Below are 23,398 nucleotides of genomic sequence, written 5' to 3' on the forward strand. Positions count from 1 at the left end.
CATATATCTTTGCATTTTCCTGTTTATTTAATTTTAAAGTGTTTTGAAATGGAGTTTGTCAGTAAGAAACAGAGCTATTCTAAACATTATTATTATTATTATTATTAATATCATTTGCTTTGTTTTGTTTTGAGACAGGGGTCTTGCCATGCTGCCCAGGCTGACCTTGAACTCCCTCCTCAGCTTCCTGAATAGCTGGGATTACTGGCATGTACCACTGTTCCCAGCTTCAAATATGAAAATTCCCATTGATGGAATTTCAGGTCCCTACGGAAAACATGAGGGTAGGCATTTTTTTTTTTTTAATTGGGAGGTCTTTTCAGAGCTCTCTAAAACAAACTAATCTAAGGCCAGTGTTTCTGAAAGTATCTAGTCTTTTATAGTAGAAATCACAGGCTCTTCAGTTTTTAGATGGGGGAATTAGAAGCATAGAATTTTAGGGATTTAAGGTAGTCCTGAAAGAAAGAGAAGATTTTTAAGTAGGATTTAATAGTAGGTACTAGCTCCTACTTTAACCATTGCTAACTGAAGATGTTTATCTGTCCTTCCCGGAATTTATCAAGGGGGAAAAAAAAAACAAAACTTCAAACTCTCCTAGTTTTTCTACCTTTATTATAAATATGTACTTCCAGACAGAATTTGGTCAAAAGGCTTTGGATGCACAGTTCAATTCACCTGTGTAAAATAAATCAATTTCCCTACTAGCAATCCAGTCAGCCACGCTCACTATCTTACTTTTACAGAAGTAAAGTTTTATCTAACCTTTACAGAAGAAACAGAAGAAACACTGGAATGTTTTGTTAACCAGGGATTGATCATATCAAACATTTTCAAGTGTTATATGATTAATATTTTTGCTACTATAGAGACAAAAAGATTTGGAAGAAGTGCCACAGTGGGAAGGGTGGACCTGAATGTCCATCACCAGCAAATCGGCTGATTAGAAGAATTCCACAAACTAGTTGGTAAGAAATATGCACTTGAGTGAGGCCCATCTCTCTCCTCTCCCGATTGTGTTATGACCTTGCTATTTGCCACAGTACTTATATTTTCAAAACAAGTCGTGGTCCCTTTTCTCTCACATTTATACACAGACACATATGCACACATGCCTGAATACCCAGTTACCGGATGCTGATTTATTATACTGTGAAGTTTAATACACCATTTCTTATTTATATATCTGGAGTATTTTTCTTTCCTAACATGAAACCAAAATCTTACAAGGCCACCACTGATATGTGATGATTATCAGTCTCAATATAGAAGGGGATTGCATCCTTTTGTAAGGTGACAGTTCCTAAGATTATAGAAGGAGACCTCTGGAATTCTCTCTGACAGAACTCAGTTTATCCTCAAGGGGCCAGGAAATCAGGCCACAGGCCAGACAGAGAGAACTGTGCTACCCAGAAAATACAGAGCTGATTCCCATCTTGCACCTGCACAATCTGCTGTCAGCTGTTCAATTCTAAGTTCTGTAGCTTTTCTCGATTCCTGCCTGTTGGCTGGCTAATTTATTAACTCCTTAATATCTGCAGCAAAGATGGCACAGGCAAATATTTACGGGATGGTGAAAAACACAAGAATGAAAGGGTGATTGAGCAGCCTGGCTGAATTTTGTGTTTACTTCACTAAAATCATTGCTGAGAGTTGTCTCAACAGCTGCATATGGTCCAGAGTGGCATCTCAAAATTCAGCCTTGACTTCCTCACCCAGCTCCCATTCATTCCACCTTTTTCTACAGCCAGCTAGCCATTCAATACACCATCCTCATTTTATGTTGCAGGCAAAAAGCCAACAAAAATATGGTCACATTTAAAAGCCTTTTAAACAGTGAGCACCTCCTTCCTTTCCCGATTGTTCCCTGCTTTTTCACATTCCTAGTTAATAGGTTTTTAAAGCAGTTTCCCCAACTCTTTTCCTGCCACATACTGTCATGTCTGGCATCTATGCAGCAAAAGGCTGTTCTTCAAGAGGCTTTTATAATCCATTGTGCTTCTTATGCCTTTCAACTGCTAACTCTTCAGGTACGGGCTGTGTTTCTTGTTTAGCATATTTTGCATGTTCCAAGCCATTTACAGCAACTACAGCAAAAGTGAGGATAAACTAAATAAATACAATCATTTGAAATGAAGTTTAGGACCATTTATGCATTTTTTTTATTTGCTAAGGCATCTCACAGATAGATACACAACACGAGGAACATTTTCAAGAAGTGTCCAATTTGGAGTTTAAATGTGAAGAGGTTTCTTTTTCCTTTTTTTGAGAATTGAAGTTCCCTGATGAGTCTTGGGGCTTTTATTTGTTGAAACCCCGATACACTATTTATGAGGCTATTCAGAAATCCTTCTCCCCCATTTGTTCTTACCAAGAGAAGGAGAACAAGAAAAAGAGGCAAATGATGGACATTAAAATAATCAAATATCGAAGAGCTGGCAAGGATGTAAAGATCTGTATTTACATTTTTCTTTGAGCAGGTATTTATTGTCTGCTGTGTGCCAGGAATTGTGCTCAGGCATTAGATATAAAAGTGAATAAGAAATAGTCTCTGTCCTAGGAGAAGCAGCCAGTCTTGTGAGGAGAAGGCCCAGTAAATAAGCAACTGATTAAATACGACTTTTGAGAAATAATACTCTGTAGGTGTGCTTGAAATGAAAATGGCTTGTTTAGCTCAGATAAAAGAAATATAAGGTAGATAAATATGTTATTGGAATCTGAAATAAACAAGTATTTTCCTCCTGACCACGGAAACCAATAATTATTACACTTTTTATTTGGTGGTTCTGGGGTTCAAGCCCAGGGCCCCATGCATGCTAGGCAAGCATTCCCCAAGCATGCCCCGCCCCCACCCTGTGCCTTGGAACTCCCTTTTAAATAATTGTAATTGTATGTCATCTTTTAGGCTCTACAATGTCATATGTTCCATCTTCAGCTCTAAGACCAGTGATCATATCGTGTTGCCAAAATGAATTGAAGTTTTCCAAGCAATGAAATAATTATCAAGTATCCAAATATTAAAGTCTTATGATATGTTCTTTTTTTTCTTCTTTCTGGTTTTGTCCAGTAGGTAATATTTTAGACTAAGTAACAGAAAGTCAGATTAGCAAGGCTCTAAGGGTGAAACTGTAACAATCATTTTTTTTCCCCTTCTTCTGTGATACTGCTGCACCTGGCACAAACTTTACATTTAAATTATTTCCCCACCATTTAAAAAAATATTTCTATCTCTCCTTTAAAGAAAAATTACGTTTCCATCCTTTATATCTCTAGTGCCTGACATAGTTTTTTGGAACATAGTATAGGTTTTTGAATAAAAGAATACAAGAAGGAATAAATATAGTTAATCTTTGCTTCATTGAGGTAGTAAACAGATCTCCTCAGCCACCTCTGTCACTCCATTGTTGAAACACAGTTGCTTTTTTATTTTACACTAATGCTTCATAATTTAGCATCTAAGATTAGCTCGTCACTCAACAATTAAACTTCTAAAAGCCAAAAGCACCATGTTTGTTTGTTTGTGTGTGTGTGTGTTTGTTTATACTGGGAATTGCACCCAGAGGTACTTTACCACTGAGCTACATTTCCAGCCCTTTTTAATTTATTTTGAGACAGGGTCTTGCTAAATTGCTGAAAGTTTTGCTAAATTGACAAGGTTGGCCTTGAACTTTCGAACCTCTTGCCTCAGCTTCCCAAATTCCTGGGATTACAGGTATGTGTCTCTGTGCCTGAATCCATGTTTGGTTTTTATTTGCACTAACTGTCTATAAAAATACAGTGAGGACAATTCCATTAAATTAGATTTGCATAGCAGTATCTCTAAAGAGAAAGTAACCACAAAGAGTGTTTCATTAAACGACCCAACAGAGTAAGAATTTTTATTCTACTGTTTCTTTTGCTTGTGCCAAAGTCACACTTACTCTCAATTAACGCAACAATTATGCGTCATATTGTGATCAATCTCATACTTCATATTGGACTGCATCCCTGTATACAATTTGAGGAATCTATAACTTTTTTCCCCCTAGTACTATAAGGGACTGAACACAGGGACATATGCATGCTAGGCAGCATTCTACCCCTGAACTATACCCACAACCCCTATAACCTTTTAAAAGTTTAAAATAAACAGCTGCTATGTGTGAATGTAAAAAGAAACGAGCTATTTGGAGTAAAAAGGAAATTGTTTCCAAGTCTTTATTAAAGAAAATTTAGTTTTTCCTGATGATTTGTTTTTTCCTAATTAATAAATTAATTCAATGCAAATTTACTGACTCCTGGATATGTGAAAAGGGTTGTGGAGGTGTTAAGAGAAAAACAGAAAGAAATATGAAGCAGTCCCTGCCCTCTAGGAACTTTGAATCTCGTGAAGTTGACAGCACACAAATAATATAATATAAAGCAGAGTGTGAGAATGTCTCAAGAAAGGCTCAGTAGGGAGGTAAGACCTGAGCTGCACCTAGAAGAATTCAAGTTGGCAGAGGTGTTTGGAAGATTTGATAAGCAGAGAAGATGGCATGTGTTCAGGCTGTGTGATAAAAGCATGGTGGAAATATCGGGATAATATAAGGGCTTGTGTAGGTTAAAGTCATATAGTAGAGACATTTGGTTATGAACCACGAAGTTTAGACTAAAATTTAGGGGACACTGGGTGGTTTGTTCCTTCCTTCCTTCCTTCCTTCCTTCCTTCCTTCCTTCCTTCCTTCCTTCCACCCAGGGGCCCTTAACCACTAAGTCGCATTCCCAGCCCTTTTTATTTTTTTTACTTTGAGATAGGGTTTTGCTAAATTACTGAGGATATCCTCAAACTTGAGATCCTCCTGTCTCAGCCTCCCAAGTCACTGGGATTACAGGTGTGTGCCACTGTGTCCAGCTGGGTAAATTGTTTCTTAAATCAGATAATAGGATTTTTTTGTGTGGAGGTGTGCTGGAGATCTAACCCAGCCCCCCCCTCCACCCCCTACACACACACACACACACACACACACACACACCACACATTGCAAGTGCTCTACCACTGTATTCCCAGTCCTAAGATACTGTGTTTTTAAGGAATATTAGGCTATCATTCTGTCGGATGGCTAGGAATGAGGGGAGGAGAAATAGTTGTGGGAAGATGAGTTGGGAGGGTGCTATGAGGTGCCAGAACAGGAATATCATGTTGAATGTTGGTTGTAGTGACTGAAAGGAGATGAATACTGAATGAATATGTAGCTGTAGGGGCTGCTAAAGTGTGTCGTAAATAGGAGTGATGGAAAACAACAGAAGGGGGTCAAGTCTGGCACCAACATTTTGAACAGGGGAATAAGATTGGTGGAGTTAAGAATAGAAAGAAAATCAAATGGAAGACTGGTTTAGTGAGAAAAGATTTTTTGTTTTTCTTTTTTGTGGCAAGTGCTCTACCACTGAACTAGATCCCCAGCCCTGTTTTATTTTACTTTACAGAGTCTTCATAAGTTGTCCATGTTGGCCTCCAACTTGTGATCCTCCTGCCTGAGCCTCCCAAATAGCTAGGATTACAGACATGTGCCATGGAACCCAGTATGAGTTTGGTTGGGATCCTGTTGTATTTGAATTGCTGTTAGTATGTTCAGGTTGGACCTAGTCACCAGAAAGTAATAAAAATGGATGAACATGGGATAGAAGCCAAGGCTGGAGACAAGGATTTTCGAATCATTTGTAAAATAATGATAATTGAAGCTATGCAAAGAGAGAGAGAAAGAGAGAGAGAGAGAGAGAGAGAGAGAAAGAGCGCCTGAATAGCAGTCAGAACCTGGACATCTACATTTAAGAAAATAAGTCCATGTGAAGAGGTACAGGTCCTCAAAAAGATTAAGTGAGTACAGAATTATAAAGAGTTTTAAGGATCAAAAAAAATTTGAAAAATGAGGCATGGTTAGTAACAACTAGAAATCTCTAAAAAATTGTTTTAAAAGGTCTCATTTTAAAATTATTGTTTGGGTTTCAAATACACCACACAGCTTTTATGTTATATATCACACAAGTCTGTGTTTGCAAAAATGTACACCAAAACTATTTGTAATGACTAACCCGAGTGAGTGTGTGTATGTGTGTGTGCAGTGGGTGGTGGTGGCAGATTGTTTCTATAAATAAATTAAGGTGTAGTAGTCAGGGTCCCAGGAGGAAAGATGGCATTCAAATTAGGATAATTTAAAAGGCTTAGTAAAGGAACTGTTTACAAACACGTGGATGTGAAGTAGGGAAATTACAAAAAATAGGGTAGCATGCAGCACAGGTGACAGTGGGGGTTGTGAACATCCCAGGGTCCAAGAAGATGAGCAGAGGGAACAGTTTCTGGGACTCAGAGAGAAAGAGTAGTGGAGGAAAGACCAGCTGGAGAAGGCTTGCCACTTTGGTAGAGGAAATAAGCCAGAGAGAACCTTCTTGGGGGCCGGGGTTGTGGCTCAGTGGTAGAGCGCTTGCCTAGCATGCGTGAAGCACTGGGTTGGATCCCTGGCACCTCGTAAAAATAAACAAATAAAATAAATAAAATAATTGTGTCCATTTAAAAAAGGAAACAAACTTCAAGAAGGCAAGTACAGGGATAAATACCCTAATCATAGTCCCTTCCCTCCAGGATTTCTTGTTGGGCAAGAAGCTAGATCTCAGGGGAACTTGTATATACAGGGCAGCCTCCTGAGGCACAGCGGGGCAGGCAAGGGTCTGAGCTGGCAAATGGAAGACAACTTGGATTGTACTAACCTAAAAATAATTGTGCATTACATCTCTGTTTTTTTTTTAATATTTTTAGTTATAGATAGACACAGTACCTAAATGTGATGCTAAGAATTGAACCCAGTACCTCACAAGTGCTAGGCAAGTGCTTAACCATGGAGCCACAACCCCAGCCACATCTCTGGTTTTTTTAAAGAAGTGTGTGTATATGCATGTGAGTGTGTGTGTGTGTGTGTGCATAATTTTATGCATATCTTAGATATTCACATAATACAATGTATAAAATAATGATTAAAGAAAAAACAAGCAAAACCTTACTACCAGAAAAAAAAAAAACCTCCCAGCTTAGACAGTTTTCTTTTTTTTTTTAAATATTTATTTTTTAGTTTTTTAGGTGGACACAATATCTTTATTTTATTTTTATATGGTGCTAAGAATTGATCCCAGGACCTCACGCTTGCTAGGGGAGCGTGCTACCACTTGAGCCACATCCCCAGCCCCGCTTAGACAGTTTTCTAGTGAGATTTTATAAAACTTTCAAGGGCTAAAATATCTTTTATTTTTTCTTTGATTTTTAGTTGAAAAATAAAAAATCATATATTTATCCTGAACAACACGTTGTTCTGAAATATGTACACACTGTGGAATGGTTAAAATGAGCTAATGAATATGCATTTATGTACTTATCATTATTTTGTGGGATGATACCTATTTTATATAAGTTACTCCAGAAAATGGAAAAAGCAAAAAAAAAAACATACAAAGTAAAGCTGCCCAGTTGCCCAGCTAATTTTATGAAGTTTGTATAGTTTTGTTCTGGTTTGGATCCTCAATGTCACCCAAAAGCTTATGTGGAGAATGTTTGATCCCAATGCAGTAGTGTTTAGAGGTGGGGGCATTGACATGTGATTGGACCTCAAGAGTTCTGATCTTGTGACTGGATTAAAACAGTTATGGATTCATAGCTTAATGGCTATTGGAAAGTGGTGGAAATTTAGAAGGCAGGGCCTCATGGAAAGAAGTAGGTCACGGGGGTGTGCACTTGAAGCATATGTTTTTGTTTTCAGCCCTTTATTTTCTTTCTTTCTGCTTTTGGTGACCAGGTGGTGAGCATCTTTGCTTTACCACATGTTACCATGATGTTCTGCCTCACCACAAGCCCAGGGACAATGAAGTCAGGTGACCCTGGACTGAAACCTCTGAAGATGAGCCCGATAGATCTTTCCTCCTTTTAATTTTTTTTTTCAGGCATTTTATCACAGTGACTGAAATCTAATACAGTTTTGAATTTCAGAGTAGATAAGGAAGATTCAAGACAAGAAAAGCATAAATGCATTTCACTTATGGGTGTAAGTATAAGAGCCTTTGGGCTGGGGGCATGGCTCAGTGGAAGAGAGCTTACCTAGCAGGCAGGAGGCCCTGGGTTCCATCCCCAGCAACTGTCCCCCCTAAAATATTAGCTATTCAAGTTCAATAGTTTACGCAGTATGAACTATTATACGAGTAGTATTTATTCCAAGAGTAAAAGGTTAATAAAACATAAAAAAGTATCAATGCATTTCATTTTAATACTAGACCATAAGATTTCATAAGACATGGAAAAAATACCTTATTTATAATAAGAGTTTCAGAATAAACACCTCTGGGTCCATGGGTTCTATATCCAGCATCAAAAGCAAAAAATTAATCCTTTTTTAGGATAAAATTTGCAGAGTACTAAGAGTATTAAAAGCTTTTTGAGCCAGATATAATAGTTTGCATCTGTAATCCTGGCTACTTGGGAGGCTGAGGCAGGAGGATCATAAATCACGGCCCACCTGGTCAACTTAGCAAGACCCACTCTCCAAAAATTAAATAAATAAATAGAGTTGGGATGTAGCTCAGAGGTAGAAATTTCCTGGGTTCAATACTCAGTACTTCCAAAAATCCCCAAACCAAAACCTAAAAAAAAAAAAAAAAAAAAAAAAAAAAAAAGCCACTCAACCCTAAAACAACAAAAACACCTAATGAGAAAATAAACTTACTACAATAACTTTAGTAGAATTTCCATTGAAAGAGAAGGAAATTTCCACTACCATCTAAGCAAATATTGGATGTCTTACACGACTTTTAAGATAAGATAATGTCATAAATAATGTTAGGGTTAGATATAAAGAAATAAAAGTTATTATTGGCAGATAATATGATATCTATATATATTAAGAAATCTGATACAATCAGCATACTATGAATTCTAACAAAAGTTCAAGGTTGATAGAAATATGCAAGTTGCTAAAAAAAACACTTTTTTTTTGCAACAAACCAATTTTGTTATATAATAGAAATAAGATATTATTTTAAGAACCATAAATCCATGTTTGAAGCAGTCTTCAGATTCAATAGAACCACTATCAAAATCTGAAAGTAATGGGCTGGGATTGTAGCTCAGTGGCAGAGTTCTTGCCTACCATGTGTGAGTCACTGGGTTCGATTCTCAGCACCACATATAAACCAATAAAATAAAGGTCCATCAACAACTAAAACTATATTTGAAAAAAATCTGAAAGTGAAATTTTACAGAAATAGAAAAAAATTGTAAAATTTATACAAGACTGCAAAAGACTAGGAATAACTAAATCAGTTTTAGAAAGAAGAACAAAGCAGGAGGCATCACACTTTCTGATTTCAAAATACACTGCAGAACTATAATAATCAAAACAGTAGGGCATTGGCATAAAGATAGACACATAGAGAAATGGAATAGAACGGAAAGCCCAGAAACAAATCCATGCATGTACATTCAACTGATCTTTGATGAGTGTGCCCCAAGAACACACCATGGGGAAAGAGCTGTTTCTTTAATAAATGGTGCTAGAAAACTGGACATCTGTGTCTAAAAGAATAAAATTGGACCCTTATCCAAAAAAGAAAAAAAAAACCTAAAAATGAATAAGCACTTAAATGTTAGATCCTGAACCATGAAAATCCTAAAAACAAACAAACAAACAAACAAAAACCTTAAAAGAAATGTTTCAAGCCAGGTGCCATGGCATACACCTGTAATCCCAGCAGCAGTTCAGGAGGCTGAGGCAGAAGGATCATGAGTTTAAAGCCAGCCTCCATGACTTAGGCCATAAGCAACTTAGAGAGAACCTAAATTTTTTAAAAAGGGCTGGGGATGTGGCTGAGGTTAAGCACCTCTGGGTTCTATGGGTTCCATCCCCAGCACAAAAAGTTAAAAAAAAAAAAAGAAAAGAAAAAAAAAGAAATGTTTCATGACATTGATTTTGGCAATGAATGCTTTTATGGATGCTCACTAATGCACAGGCAACAAGGACAAAAAAATCCAACCAACTCATCAAACAAATAAACAAAACAAATGGGGCTACATTAAATCAATAAATGAAAAAGTTTCTACACAGCACAGGAAACTATCAAGAGAGTGAAAACACAACCTGAGAAATGAGAGAAAATATTTGCAAGCCATTCATCTGATAAGAGGTTAATGTTAATTTCCAAGACTTGTAATTCCTACAACTAAATAGTAGAACCTCCTAAAACCCTGTAAATGGGCAAAGAGCTTGAATAGACATTTCTTCAAAGAAAACATACAGATGGGCAACTGGTATATGAAAAAAAATTTGCTCAATTTTACTAAATATTAGGAAAATGCAAATTAAAACCATGATGAGACATCACTTCGAACCTGTTAGGATGACTATTACCAAGAAAACAAAGGACAATAAGTGTTGGTAAAGATGTAAAGAAATTGGAGCCCTTTGTACTTTGGGGGAATGCATATGGTATAGCTACTATGGAGAACAGCAGTGAGGTTCCTCAAAATGTAAAAATAGACCTAACATATAACCTAGCAATCCCACTGCCTGATGAAAGAATTGAAATCAGGATCTTGAAGAGATATTAGCACTCCTGTGACCATTGCAATTCTACTCATAAATACCAAGATGTGAAAACAATCTAAGTGTCCATCAACAGATAGATGGGTAGAGACTCTTTGGTATCCTGCATATACTACAATGAAATACTATTGTACACATATATGTTCAGTCTTAAAAAAAGAAGGAAATTTTGCAATATGTAGCAACACAGATGAACCTTGAGGGCATTGTACTCAGTGAAATAATCTAGTCATGGAAAGACAAATACTGCTTGAATCCATTTACATGGTCTCTCTGTTATGGTCTGGATATGCAGTGTCCCTCCAAAGCTCCTGCTAATGCAGCAATATTCAGAGGTGAAATGATTAGATTGTGAGAGTTGTACCTATTCAGACCATGCTTGTTTGAATGGACTGCTGGGGTGGTAACTGTAGGCAGGTGGGGCATGGCTAGAAGAGGTAGGTCACTGGGGGTGTGCCCTGGAAGGGTACATCTTTTGTGTGGCTCCTTTCCCCCTCCCTCTGTCTCTGCTTTCTGACCCCACCACGAGCTGAGCACCTTTCCTCTGCTGGGTCCTTCCTCCACAGTGTGCTGCCTCACTTTGAGCTCACAGCAAGGGAGTTGGCCATCTATGGACTGAGACTGCTGAAACCATAGGCTGCAAATAAACTTTTCCTCCTGTAAGCTTTTTTTTTTTTTTTAATTTTTTGTCACAGAGACAAAAAAAAAATTAAAAAAAACTAAATAAAATAATATCTAAAATAGTGAAATTCATAGAATCCAGGAATGGGTAGAATGGTGGTTTCCAAGGACTAAGGATAGGGGAAAATGGGGAATTAGTAATTGATGGGCATAAAAATTCAGCTAGGCAAGATGGATATATTCTAGTGTCTACTATAAAATATTATATTATAGTCAATAATTATGTATGATACATTTAAAATTTATTAATATTAAACTTCATGTTCAATATTTGTACCACACACACACACACACACACACACACACATATTTAAAAGAAAACATGTGTAAGTACCTTTCAGGGCAAATCAAGAAGGACCAGTTGTCATTTCTTTATATTTCTTTCTTTATCCACACAATGACCACTAAATGCCTCCCACTGGCTTACCAGCTGATTTTTGTGTTCTTTCTGTGGCTTCTTCTGAGAGACATCTTTTCTTACATACATAAAACATAGGAGCTCAGAAGGCAAAACCATAAGTAAACCACACTGCCAGAGCAAGTGCTGGGGATGCTTGTTCTCTTCCTGTATGTTAATTGGCTCCTTCCTGTGGTTTAACAATGTAGTAGATATGTTTCCCCATCTCTTTTTTAAGTGCCTGTTATGGTTTGGATGTGAGGTTGTCCCCCAAAAGTTCACATGTGAGACAATGCAAGAAGGTTCAGAGGAGAAATGATTGGGTTGTGAGAATCTTAACTCAATCAGTGATTGAATCCTGGGATAGGGATTAACTGAGTGGTAACTGAAGTGGTAGGGTGTGGCTGGAGGAGGTGGGAATTGGGGGCGTGGTTATGGAGTATATTTTGTATCCTGAGAGTGGTGTTTCTCTCCCTGATTTCTGATCATCACGTGAGTTGCTTCCCTCTGCCATACTCTTCCACCATCATGTCCTGCCTCACCTTGAGCCCCATGGAATGGAGCTGGCATTCTATGGACCAAGACCTCTGAAACTGTGCCCCCCCCCAATAAACCTTTTTTCCCCATACAATGTGCTGGTTGGGTCCTTTAGTAACAGCAGGGAAAAAAATTGACTAACACAGTGTCCAAATGCCCTATTCATATGATAATCTGTATTGGGGAATATGTTATGAATTTTATGGAAAGAAAAAAGCAGTGCTTGAAGGTGAAATTGGTGTAACTAGATTTGCTGTCTATTGAGCCTCTTTTATTATTTATTCATTTGTTTATTTTGCAGATTGAACCCAGGGACTCTCACATACTTGGTAAGTACCCTACCAGTGAAGTACATCCCAAGTCTTTTTATTTTATTTGGAATAGAGTCTGAGTTGCCCAGGCTGGCTTTGAATTTGTAGTCCTCTTGCCTCAGCCTCCCGAGAAGCTGAGCCTACAAGATGTGGCCACTGTACCCAGCTAGAGCCTCTTTTAAATAAAAATGGCATTAAATTTATAAGAAGGAAATGTAAGTCCTTTTTCTTTTGTTTCTATTGGTATAAGAATAGAAATTACATAACTAAGATTTGAATAAATGGAGAGAAATACCAAATCTGTGGTTGGTATGGCTTAACTTCATGAATTCTTTCCAAGTACACATTTGACGTGCACAAAATTCCAATACAGATTCTAACTAGATTTTTGAGGAATACAATTGTAAAATATATATGGATGGATGAAAGCTCAAAATATCATAAGTATAGGAAAAGATGTGGCAAAAGATGTGATTATCACTTACATATCAGATATTGACATACTATAAATGGCAATGACATGAAAATGTTTCAGCAAAATATGAATAAATCAATGCATTAAAATTGAGAGTTCAGCAACTGAACTATGTATATGTGAAGACTTGCTATATGATAAACATTTGTATCACAAAACATTTGAAAAAAGAAAATGGTTTAGTAGATGATGTTAGGATACTGCTCATTATATGGAGAAAATACAAATGTCTTACTTTCACAAAGGTTGGCTCCAGATGGATTAAAGATCTAAATATTAGAGATAACTTTATAAAAATAATAGAAGAAAATGTTGACGTTTTTGAGACCAACGAGTAGGGAAAATATTCTTAAAAAAATTCCAAGCACTAACTTTAAGTCAAAAAGTGTGTTAGGATTGCCTACACCATAATTCAAGCTTTTATTTAATGTAGTGTAATGTTTAAATAACATTAACAAACAGATATCAATTAGAAAAGGATATTTGTAATATTTAAAGCAAACAAGGAATGTTATCCAAGATATATAAGAACTCCTTAGGGCTGGGGATGTAGCTCAGTGGTAAAATGTTTGCCCAGAATGTGTGAGAACCTGGGTTCAATCCCCAGAACTGCAAAAAACAAACAAACAAATGAACAAAACACAAACTCCCTTAAATCAATAAGAAAAAATGGAAAACCCAAGAGAAGAATTGAGAATACGGTAAATAAAATAAATAGCTCACAGAAGAGACTCAGATGAATCACAAATAGATAAAGAATTACTAAAATTCATTATAAAGAGCTGAAATGTAAATTAAAACAACAATGAGATATCACTTCACATATATTTGAATGGCATGATTAGAAAGGTGGATAATATCAAGTATTGGAAATGATATGGGCAGTGGAGATTCTGCATTGCAGGTAGGGGTATAAATGTACAACCACTCTAAAAGTAAGTTGGGAATTTTTAGATAAGTAAAATGTGCATCCCAATCCCACTTATGGACATGTCTTTCAGAAAAATAGCAAAAGTTTGGGTGGAGACAAATTTATGGATGTTATGATATTATCACAAATAGAAGTAGGGAGTGAGATTCATCTGAGAAGACCATCAATAGGTGAGTCAATAAGTAAAATATGGTGGATACATACTGTGGAATGCCACACAGCAGTAAGAAGTAATGAATTAAATGATCATGAAGAAATCAACATGATGAGAGTTACAATACCAACACTGTTTACTCACATGGAAACATATGATTCTTTACAAAATAACCATACCTACTTTATAATACTAAACCCATTGAAAAATACATATCCATTAAAAAAAATGGGTGACTGTTCACAGGAGGAAAATGAGAGTGAGAACTGAAGAGCAAAATAAAACGGAGAGAGCTCTTGCGTGGGCCAATGATGATAATACCCCAAGAAAATAAGGCCACTAATTAAATCAACCTACTGCCCCTTTGCACCTTTGGATCAAAATCTAACAAAAACAACAACAAACCAACCAAGATTTAAGCTATATTTCAGTGTTTTGTTATTTCAAATTATGCTATATTGGCCATTTTTCTCTAATTGAAAAATAAATCATTGTTCTTGTATTATGTATTTTGGGGGCATCCTCTCTGCTTGTAATCTTATCCTAAGAGACACACATAGCATTCCATCCAGAAGCAAAATTATAGTTATGTACTTTACAAATATACAGTGTGTTCATGTGGTCAAGACTGATCTGAAGTTTTAGTGATTCAAGGGACAAATTCTATTTCAGCAGCTTTCAAACAGCTTTGCCTCCAGACTATATTCTTAAAAATCATTGAATATCCCAGTGTTTTTATTATTTACCATATTGGAAATCAAGATGGAAAAAAGTTAAATTTTTAATAATTTCAAAATAACAATCATAATACCATTAAGTGTTAATGTAATAACATTTTAAAATGAAAAATAAAGGTTTGGCAAGAAAAACATTTAGTGAAAAAAGTGGTATCATATTATGTGTACAAATCTCTTTGATACTTGACTTAATAGAAGACAGCTGGATTCTCTGATTTACTTCTGCATTCAATTTCTTGTGAAATATTGTTTTGATTGAAGTATATCTAGAAAATCCAACTTCACACAGACATGTAGTTGGGAAAGTGAGGAGTATTTTAACAGACTTTTCAGATAACTGTGAATATTTTTCTTTGATATTGCACCAAAGCTCAACAAGTGGTAGTATCTTAAAGATTATTTGCAATGTGGAATCTAAACCTATTATCAATGGACTCTTTGAAGTTTGTTATATTAAAATCCATGGGCATGACTTGTATTTTGACAACTCTTTCTCATGCATGACTTTGTAATTTCATGCACTGGTCATTTGGAAAATATTGTTTTACTGAGTTGTGCATATCATGTATAATATTAAAAAATCAGAATTGTGTTAAGTATTGGGAAGCTATGAAGCTCACACCAAGAAGACACAAGTTTTTCCAAATTCTAATTTTTATATGAAAGCTTAAGTTATACCATTGGCAACAAATTTTAATTTTACCTCCTTAAAGTTACAGACTCACTGTAATTTTTGAGACAAAAAAAAAAATCGTCTGATCTGAACAACTCTAGCTTGCTTGTCAGTTGTTCTTTCTAATGAAAATGGCATTTGGTGAAAAAGACTCCAATGTTTCCACTTGCAGCTCACTTGCAACTGAAATATGATGAAGTATAGTCCTTTGTTCAGTATGCAGCACGAGTGATTTATGCATAGTTCCTGTGTTATCAAACAGAATATTAAATAGACTACGTAGGTGGACGGGGTGGATTGCAAGTTGAAGGCCAACCTCAGTAACTTAGTGAGACCCTATCTCAAAATAATAAAAAAGACTGGGGATGTAGCTCACTAGTAGAGCACCCCAGGTTCAATCCTTAGTCCTCAAAGAAGAAAAAGACTTATATTCAAGGGTGAGATTTAATAAAATTGATAATCTCTATATTTTGACTATATTGAAGACATTTCTACATTCTACATTGAAGACAATTTAAAGTATACCTGTTTCCCCACCTTGGCACAGTGGTGAACAATAATATTAGGACAGTTTAGTGCCACTGTCCTGATAGGTACTAAGGTGCCTACTGTTTTGAGAATTGGTACTGGATTTCACACACCCTAGGCCTCTGTCTCTTCCCATTTCATAAATTTGAAGGTTTATGAATTGAATACCTTACCTTCTCCTCCAAGGGCTCAAAACAACAGTTAGGAGGAGGTCCATGAAGTTACTTGAGAAAGAGAGGGAGAAGTCAGTAATGAGAAAGAGAGAAAGAGAGAGATTGATTTACTTTGGATTATATTCTCCCAGTATGATTGCATCATAGCTTTAGACGAGATCGGGCGCGTTCAGGGTGGTATGGCCGTAGACGCATCATAGCTTTAGAAATTTTCATATATCAACTTAAAAAAAATAAGTAAATGCCCTTGGAATGCTAGGTGGAGACAATTTTATTTTTGTTTGGTTTGTTTTTGTTTTTGGGTACTGGAGATTGAATCCGTAAGTGCTCTATTACTGAGCTACATCCCAGGTCCTTTTATTTTATTTTTATTTATTTACTTTTTGGGGGGTACCAGGGATTAAACTCAAGGGCACTCGACCCCTGAGCCACCTCCCCAGCCCTATTTTGTATTTTATTTTAGAGACAGGATCTCACTGAGTTTCTTAGGGCCTTGCTTTTGCTGAGTCTGGCTTTGAATTCACCATCCTCCTGCTTCAGCCTCCTGAGCTGCTGGGATTACAGGTGTATGCCACTGTGCCTGGTGTCAGCCCTTTTTATTTTATTATATTATACACTAAATTTCCCAGGCTGCCCTTGAACTTGCAATCCTCCTGTCACACCCTCCCCAAATTACTGAGATTATAGGTGCATGCCACCATGCCTAGCTAGGAAAAGTATATCTTACAATGACTTCAGAAATTACACAAGAAAAGAATACATTGCAACTTTTGTAAAGAAGCATTTCTTCATGACATGAAAACATGCCATAAAGTCAAGAGACAAATAAATGACTAAACTCTTTAATATATAAAGAACCCTTCAATATAAGAGAATAATGGAAACATACAAAATTTTGGCATTAAAGGAAGTGTGAATGGCTCTTTAACACATGAAAGATGCCCCACCCTATTCTTCATAAGTGCAAATTACAACTACAACAAAATATCATTCACCACTTATCAACTGACAAAATTCTTACATTTGGCAATATATTGGCAACACTGTAAGAAAAAATATAATCTTGTACACTGCTTCTAGAAGTACAAATTGGTATATCTTTTGTGGAAGGCAATTTAGAAAGACATTTAATATGAAAATATTGCCCTTTGCCCCAGAAATTCTACTTCTAGGAATTTTTCCTACAGATGGACTTGTACATGAATATATATGAAATGATACTTAAACAAAGTTACCATTTTTTGTATGGGTTTTATTTGCAAAAGTTCAGAAACAATTAACTGTCCATCAGTACAGGAATAATAACATGGGTTACATCTTGTTAGTGATAACGGGCATATTGTGAGCAGCAATAAGAGGGAGACTTTTCACCGTATATCTTACTAAATATATTTTATTTTGCAATTTTTTGAATATATGATCCACTAAATAGTTTTAAGAGATTAAAAAAATTATATATTCCTGGGCTGAGGCTGTGGCTTAGCTGTAGCGCACTTGCCTGGAATGTGTTAGGCACTGGGTTTGATCCTCAGCACCACATATAAGTAAATAAAAAGATAAAGGTCCATTGACAACTAAAAAAAATATATATATACTCCTGATAAGTACTAGATTTTTTTTTTAATGGCTACTAAGAAAAAGAGATGAAGCCAGACGTGGTGATGCCGATCACTGATCCTAGCAAGTTGGGAAGCTGAGGCTCTAGTATGGCAAGTTTAATCACCTCAACAATTTAGTGAGGCCCTCAGCAACTTAGTGAGATCTTGTCTCAAAATAAAAAATAAAAAGGAAATAAAAAATAAATAAATAAATAAAAGTAAAAATGATGAGGTTAAGTGGTCAAGCACTTAACAATTGAAGAAAATGAGATGGAAGAGCTAGAGATGCTGTATCTCCATGGTATAGCACTGCCCCCCATGCATGAGACCCTGGGTTCAACTCCTAGTAATGTAATAAATGAATGAATAGTCCACCAAAAAACTTAAAAAAATAAATATTAAAAAATTCTCTCTCTTAAAATAAATAAATAAATAAATGAATGAATAAACAAACAGACAAAAAGAATCTGTCTTTTGCCAAAGTGAAAAAATGAAATTTGTGTGTAATTTTGCCTTACATTCAGTAATTACTTAATATATCTACAAAATGAAAGAAACAAATGAACAATGACATTGCATTGCCATAGGTAGATTTTATGATAATGGTACACATGAGAGGTAGAATTCATTTTCGTTTCCACTGTTCTTCCTTTTGAGGTCACTATCTTTCTATTTTTTCTCTTCCTTCCTCCCTCATCCTTTCTTCTTTTTATTTTCATAAACTTGAGCTTCCATCATGTTCCCTTGCTCAGACCTGAATAAAAATATCTTTGAAGGGAGAACAACTCCATGTGAGTAAACATATTGTCTGATATCCCAGCAGTTCAGAATTCTGGTCATCATCTTTTACCAACAATAAAGTGGTATCTATATTACATTAAAGAAATGGAATCCTGAAAATTTTGATCAAACCTTTTTGTGTACATGTAAACAGAGCTGGGCTGCTGAACTCTGGGTTTGAGGTTTTATAATTGCTCTATTGCTTTCTGAACATTTTTACTCATACAAGTCAATTGCTTGATTCTAAGTTCCCATGTGAACTTAGAATCTGGTAAATCAACATATATTTTGCGTAATATAATATAATGTAAAATATATTTAACATATGTGGCTAATAACAAAATCAAATGCCTCACTGTTCTTAAACTCTCATGAATTGTCATGCACATATAAAGTATAAACTCCTTTTATTACACATTGTAATTGTAATAATTTCCCTCTTGGGTTTATTTATTTTTGCTGTACTGGGGATTGAACCCAGAGGGGCTCTACCACTGAACTACATCCCTACCCTTTTTTTATTTTGTATTTTGAGACAGGGCCTAACTAAGTTGCTGAGGCTGACCTTGAACTTTCGATACATCTGCCTTAGCCTCCTCTGTCAGTGGAATTACAGTTGTGTGCCACCACACAAGGTTAATACTTTAGCATTGATTTAATACTTTTCCCCCAGTGCTTGGAATTGAATCAGGGCCTTGATCATGCTAGACATGAGCTTTAGCACTGACTTATGTCCCCAGCCTTCCCCATTTAAAAAAAAACTGTCAACAACAGATGTTCAGAACACATTACATGGTGTCAAATTACTGACATATAATGGCAAAACAGCAAAGATGCAATTTAGTTTGTTGGATAAAGCCTCTTACAGTTTTGCATATGTGTTTATGGGACATATACATATGTTGACACAAATAATTCATTTACCATAGGGTCTCACTAAGTTTCCCAGGTTGGTCTTGGACTAGGTGATTCACTTGCCTCAGCCTCCTGAGTTCCTGGTAGTGCCATGGCAGCCAGCTAGTAGTTTTTCTTTTTCTTTTTTTTTTTGTACCTAGGACGCTTAACCACTGAGCCACATCCCCAGCCCTTTTTTACATTTTATTTAGAGACAGGGTCTTGCTAAGTTGCTTAGGGTCTTGCTAAGTTGCTGGGTCTAGCTTTGAATTCTCCATTCTCCTGCCTCAGCCTCCTGAGCCTCTAGGTAGTGATCTTTTTTGGTATAGCACCTTCATTATTAAATTATTATTTACTTTTCTAACCAATTATTATCCTATGGTCTCTTTAATAACTAGTAAAATCAAGGTCAACATTCTCCAAAATTTACCCCACATGATGAACTCAAACTGCTTCATGTTTATTTCAAATTACATTTTGTGTTATGAAAAGCAAGTGATAAAGCTTTACATCTAGAGGAAAAAAAATCAAATAATCCAGCCAGTACAGAATCCATTTTTGTCTTTACACAGAAGTTTCTGGGAATGGCGTCATTTCAACCTTGGAGGTAGTGCTGCCCTCTTTTCACATATGGTTGGAATGAGGATTCCTTTGCAGTGACTGCTTCCCATTCAAACGTGGGAGGAACAGGAACACAGCCTTGGAGTAGTCCCTGGAAGGTTTTTCTCATTATTAACAGAAAAGTTATACTGTCTGTCTATCTGAGAATGTTTATGGAAAGCTTGTGATTTCTTCATCTGGAATTCATTTTTGAGAGGGCACATAAATCCAACTATTGAATAGGTAGCAGATATTTTTACTCACAGACCCAACTTGAGGTCTTATATACAAAGGTATCACATCTTCAAAGTTCTTGAGAAGTGTTGAAAGCTTTTTTAAAAGAACAGGATAGATTCCCTAATTTCTAAAATAACTGTAATAAAGTGTCACCTGGTATGGGCTTGGTGGCACCTGCTTGTAATCTCATTAATCTCCAGGCTGAGGCAGGAGGCTGGGAAAATTTAGCAAGACCCTGTCTCAAAAATATAATTAAATAACTAAATGAATAAATAAAAATTGAAAAAGGGGTAAGTGTGTATGTTGGGAACATAGCTCAGCGGTAGATAACTTGCCTAGCCTATATGAGGCCCAGGGTTTAATTCCCAGTGTCACAACAAAACAAACTAAACAAAACACTTCCCTTAAAAGCAGAGGTAGGTTTTTGTTTGCTTGTTTGTTTTTTTAATATTGCACATTGAACTCAAGGGTGCTTTGTCACTGAGCTGTATCTCCAAGCCCTTTTCGAATTTTTTGTCTGAAACAGGGTCTCCTAAATTGCTTATGGCCTACGTAAATTGACTAGGCTGGCCTGGAACTTGGGAATCTCCTGCCTCAGCCTCCTGAGTCACTGGGATTACAGTCTGCTCTACAGAGGCCAGCAGAGGTAGGGTTTTCTGTTTGTTTATTAAATTTATGGTTTAGTCAGAAAAGCCTAATTTTAATCATTTTTCTCTAAAATTTAAAATAAAGCAGCAAAATTTTAACAAATATTTTCAAATGCTATTCCCAAAAGTGACAGGATTTCTAGACAGGGCGTCATCTGAGTATAGCAGTAGTTCCTACATAGTGATTAGTGGTTGAGTTTTCACCCATCTGAAGTTCAATAGGAATATCAAGAAACTAGAGGAAAAGAGTGACTTCTTCATCACCAAGCCAAACCAGTTCACATAAGGACTGCCTTTATCTGAGTTTATGTCATTTCTACTCTTCAATGTTCATTCTCTTATGACATAATAACAAGGAGAGATAATAGTGTGTTTTAAACATCTTTTTAATAGAAACATTTTTTTTTTTAATTTTGGTACTGGAGATTGAACCCAGGGGCTTTCTACCACTGAGCTACATCCCAGCCCTTTTTATTTTTTTATTTTGAGACACAGTTTAGCTACGTTGCTGAAGGTCTCCCTAAGTTGCTGAGGCTAGCCTCAAATTTGCTATTCTCCAGATCACCCTTCTGAATTGACGGATTACAGGCATGCACCACTCCACCTGGCCTTTGATAGTAGCTTTCTGTAGATTTCTTTAGTTTAAAAAGTTTTATTTGCTTTCAAATCTACAAGTGTGGGAACCCTATTTCATATAATATTAAAACATCTCCATAAAAAGTGAAAACTCAGAAATTACCTAATGTCGAATTTACCTAATATTTCACTTTTTCTTCAGGTCAGTGAGACATAAATTGTTGTAAATTAACATTTAAATATAGTCTATTATATATCCACAAACTAATGAATAAATTTGTTCAAAGTGGTCATCAAAATTGATGGGGTGACTTCAGAAGGATATTAAGAAAAGCACTCCTAGCTGGGTTTGGTGGCACACGCCTGTAATCCCAGTGGCTTTGGAGGCTGAGGCAGAAGAATCTTGAGTTCAATGTCAGCCTCAGCAAAATCGAGATGCTAAGCAACTCAGTGAGACCCTGTCTCTACCGAGTGCTCCTGAGTTCAATCCCCTGTATCTACCCCAACCCCGCCCCCCCTCCCCACCCCCCAGAAAAGAAAAGAAAAGCGCTCCTGACCTGAAGAATGTGCTAAGGAAGCAGCTGAAATGTTATGATTTGGAAATTTTCTGCCTTTGGATTTAAGAAATGGGGTTTTTACATTTAGTCAAACAAATCTAGGATTGAAGAGGGGAGAAGGGCCACTTTTGCAACCTTGATAGGTCAGAAATGGCAGGAACACCTGAGATTAATGAAGTCCCCGAGGCAATTAAATGCACACTACAAAGTTTTTGTTTTGTTTGCAGCTCTGGTGCTAGAGTACAGCAGGTGCACCATAACATTTGGTAAATAAAGAATATGAAAGAGGAGAAAGAAGGAATCTGCAGGAGCAGCAGCCTTGGAGAACTGTGTGGAAGCCAAGGAAGGTGAATTTAGGAACAGCTAATAAATTCAAAGGTTTTTGAAGGTCTTTTAAAATCCAGGCAACATAATCTTACTTGCTAGCAATTGCTCTACCAATTATGATATGACGGTGATACTCAAAAGCATTCATTTGAAAAAATTTTGTATTGCCAATTACCTGCTCCTACTGTAATTTATATCATAACTAGAAGACCATAGAATTTGTAGTTTAGATAGTCCTAAATCCTTAAAATTCTAAAACATCAGTGAGCTTTTTCTTCATGCAAAGAATTTCACTAACAGTAACAGATTTATAGACCTCAAGTCATCATTAACTCCTTAAAATTATCAATAGTAAAATTGGAATGTGTCTCCGAGCATGACCTTTCTTGTTTATGTGGACTAATTTTCAAAGATCTTATTGACACACTGGGCTATATTGCATCAGGCCTAATTTAAGATTGCTTACACTCATCAAAAACAAGCTGCTTTTTATAATTTTGTAGGTTATTTGGCAAGTCAAACTTTGTTAAGGAATAAATGTAACTAAGATTCATAAAATCAGCCATTTTTTCAGAGATAGCCTTTTAAAGTCTGATCAAATATAGACCTAGTTGGGTGTGGTAACACAGAACTGTAATCCCAACAGCTTGGGAGGCTGAGGCAGGAGGATAGCAAGTTCAAAGCAAGCCTCAGCAATTTAGCAAGGCCCTAAGTACATGATAAACAGCAATTTAGTAAGGTCCTAAACAACTTAGCAAGACCTTATCTCAAAAAAAGAAAGAAAGAAAGAAAATCAAAAGGGCTGGGGATATGGCTCAGAGGTTAAGTACCACTGGGTTCAATCCCTAGTACCAAAAAAAAAAAAATATATGTATATATATACACACACACACATACATACATACATATACATATATATGGCTGATATATATGATATACATAAAATTTAACTTTCAGTTCAGTTTATAGGACTTCATTTCCATATATATATAT

General features: G+C 36.3%; 2 long non-coding RNA genes across 2 annotated transcripts in view; one reads left to right on the plus strand and one right to left on the minus strand.

The window, feature by feature from the left end:
- Window positions 1-23,398, minus strand: part of LOC125620049 — a 101,517-nt gene that overhangs the window by 20,692 nt on the left and 57,427 nt on the right. The window lies entirely within an intron of this gene.
- On the plus strand, window positions 62-12,648 carry LOC125620050. The gene is made up of 3 exons (XR_007351633.1): window positions 62-284; window positions 867-965; window positions 12,509-12,648. It is a non-coding gene; the product is annotated as an uncharacterized LOC125620050 (long non-coding RNA).

The sequence above is a fragment of the Marmota marmota genome, unplaced genomic scaffold, assembly GCF_001458135.2.
Source record: "Marmota marmota marmota unplaced genomic scaffold, marMar, whole genome shotgun sequence".
In the NCBI taxonomy this organism is placed as follows: domain Eukaryota; kingdom Metazoa; phylum Chordata; class Mammalia; order Rodentia; family Sciuridae; genus Marmota; species Marmota marmota.